Source organism: Gekko japonicus, unplaced genomic scaffold, assembly GCF_001447785.1.
Source record: "Gekko japonicus isolate JY-2015 unplaced genomic scaffold, Gekko_japonicus_V1.1 scaffold2237, whole genome shotgun sequence".
NCBI lineage: Eukaryota > Metazoa > Chordata > Lepidosauria > Squamata > Gekkonidae > Gekko > Gekko japonicus.
This window is the reverse complement of record NW_015174906.1, coordinates 66,448-69,784: the sequence shown is the minus strand read 5'-3', so window position 1 is coordinate 69,784 and position 3,337 is coordinate 66,448.

Sequence of the window (3,337 nt, the reverse complement as noted above, 5' to 3'; positions counted from 1 at the left end):
AAGAGCAAACAGCAAAAGGAGCAGCCGCTGGGGGTTGGGAGGAGGGGGCCCCCAATGTTACACTAAAGCGCAAATGCTATGCTAATTCCCACGCTCTTGCAGAAGGGCGTTCCCCCCCCCAGGAGAGAACAGGCATTTGCCTGCCTCCTGTTAACTGCCAGAGTCCCCTTTAATCCACGCCTAGAAGGGCTCAATTAACATCTGAAATTAAATTCGCCTTTGAAGTGAAAGGCAGGCTGGGAAGCGAAGGAACGCTTGTGGATTGTGCCTTCGACAAAGTTTCTCATGATATCCTTGAGGATAAGCCGCTTAAGTGTGGGCTGGATGGTGCAACCTTGGATGGATCCATGGTTGGTTGAAAAATCATACCCATCCAGTGAGTGCTCGTAAATGGCACTGCGTCTACCTGGAGGGAAGTATCAAGTGCCGTGGCTCGGTCCAGGGCCCGGTGTTGTTCAATGTTTTTTATAAATGACCTGGAGGAAGACATAATAGAGGGGGTGCTCATCAAATTTGCAGATGACACGAAGCTGGGTGGGATGGCTAATTCTGAAGAAGATGGAGTCAGGCTTCAAAATGATCTAGATAGGCTGGAACAGCGGGCTGAGACAAATAAAATTAATTTCAGTAGAGAGAAGTGCAAAGTCCTACATTTAGGTACAAAAAAATCAAAGGCACAGGTATAGAATGGGAGGGACATGGCTTGACAGCATCACCTGTGAAAGGGACCTGGGTGTTCTGGTTGATCACAAGCTAAACATGAGCCTGCAGTGCAAAGTGGCTGCGAAGAAAGCAAATGCAATCTTAGGATGCATGAACAGAAGAAGCCTTGTGTCCAATTCAAGGGAGGTGGTCCTTCCGCTCTATCCTGCTATGGTCAGGCCTCACCTGGAGTCCTGTGTCTGGTTTTGGGCACCACATTTGAGGAAGGGTGCTGACAAGCTCGAGGGTGTCCAGAAGAGGGCAACCAAGATGGTGAGAGGGTTGGAATCCAAGTCTTAGGAGGAAAGGCTGAAAGAGTTGGATCTGTTTAGCCTGGGAAGGAGAAGGCTTAGAGGGGACATGATTGCAGTCTTCCAGTATCTGAAAGGCTGTTGTAGTGTATTGAAACATCTTCCATGAATCGCCACATTGACTCCCCATGTTAAGCTCCAGCCAGAGGAAGGCTCCTCCGAGCTAACATGCTATTGGTCGCTCCCCAACAGCAACCAATCAGAACTGCACCTAGTCCCTGTGAGGGAAGAACTCTTATTGGACTTTATCCGCTCAACCTCATTGGTTGTTTATTGTACAGAGGCGTGGCTACCTTAGCCCAGGATTGTTTAAAAGGAGCCTAGCTCCCAATGTTAAGTTGTTCTGGTTATGACTTCTTACAAGTGCTTGTTTGTACCTTCAATAAAGCTGTTCACTTTTGCTGAAATCACTCTCCGGATCTTTGTTAGCGGCAATCTAACAGCTGTCATGTAGAAGGTGGAGCAGATCTATTCTCTCTTGCTCCGGATTGCAAGACTAGATCGAATGGGTGGGAATGACAAGGGAGTCGTTACCGGCTAAATATCAGGAGAAACTGCCTAACTGTCCGAGTGGTTGAGCAGTGGAACAGACTGCCTTGGGAGGGAATGGATGCTCCTTCGCTGGACGTTTTCAAGTGGAGGAGGCTGGACGAACATCTTTCGGGTCTGTTGTAGGGCTCTCTTTCGGCTATGCTCCTGCAGAGTGCAGGGGGTTGGAGTAGATGACCCGCAAGGTCCCTTCCGACGCTATCATTCTATGGCTCTATGATTTCAGCACAAGGCCTGAGGTCAGTCCACCGGAGGCCGGCTCACTTCTCCTTTCTGGGTGGGCTCCCCAGGCAGCGTAATTGGCTCCAGTGGGTGTGGGTGGAGGTTTGGCCCAGGCTGTTTATTTAGGGGGCTGCTCCAGTGCTGAAGCGTCTGGAGTGGGAATAAAGCCTTTTCAGGGCCATCTCGGTGGCGGCTCCGCACTGGTGGAATGAGCTCCCGGAAGACATCAGGGCCCTCCGGCACCTTTTGCAGTTCCGCAAGGGCCTGTAAAACGGAGCTCTTCCACCGGGCCTTCGATTGGGAGCCGCCACTGGCACCAACACATGGACAACAACTGAACTGCTAACAACCGAACAGTTAAGGCCCTCGTGCTGAGAACAACAGCAGCTAATGACACGGGTATGGCCAGAGTGCACTCTCTACCTTCTAACACAGCCTCGGAGACGCTGCCGCCAACTATATGCCTTTTAGATTTTTGCTTTGTCGATGTATCCATGTTTTACCGTATCCATTCTGTTATTTTTTTAACCTGTTGTAAGCTGCCCTGAGCCTTCCTATGCTGGGAGGGCAAAATATAAATTGAAAATATAAATAAAGAAATAAAATAACCTGGCAAGTTGAGCAGATGTGCAAGTTCAGCGGCAGGGCGCTAGTCTCTCTCCACGTCCCGAGAAGGGAAAATGCACTTTCCACAAACTGATCTAAATAAATAGGAAATATATTTTTAAAAAAGAGAATTTTAGGGCCAAGGGAGAGTGGGCGGGTGAGGTAGGCAGACAAGACGGTGTCGGCGCGTTGCCAAGGCGAGTCTGGGGCGGGGAGGTCGGGACTCCTGGTGCGGAGGACCGTGAGGATGCTAACAACCGAACAGTTAAGGCCCTCATGCTGAGAACAACAGCAGCTAATGACACGGGTATGGCCACAGTACACTTTATACCTTCTAACATAGCCTCGGAGACGCTGCCGCCATCTATACGCGACCGCACGTTACGTATCAATGTGATTGATTGCCCCTAGGAAGTCAGGATCTGACTTTCATGGGCTCTTCGGTTGCCTCGACAATGTCCCACTCAAGACAGGAGACAGGTTTAAAGCCCCGGCTGAAACCACTGGCTTCTGCTTGCCCGACTCTCTGCCACTCGTATGGGGAGCCCAGGATGACCTTCTCCCTGGACAGAGAAGAAGAAGAAGAGAAGAGACTGGATCTATACCCCATGGCCCTTCACTACCCGAAGGAGTCTCAGAGCGGCTGTCAAGCTCCTCTCCCTCCCCCTCCCCACCACAGACAGACACCCCATGAGGCGGGTGGCGCCGAGAGAGCTCTTGACAGAAACGGCTCTTTTTCAAGGACAGCTCTTGTCAGAACCGGGGCTTGCCCAAGGTCATCCAGCAGGTGCAAGCGGAGGAGGAGTGGGGAATCTAACCCGGACCATCGAGTAGGCAGAGAACACCATGAGAATCCAGGCCGCCAGCAAGAGGCCGAGTGGGAGGAGGCAGCGGCGGAGGAGCAGAGCCAGGCCGGCTTTGCAGAAGGCTGCTGTCCCTGGGCCGTC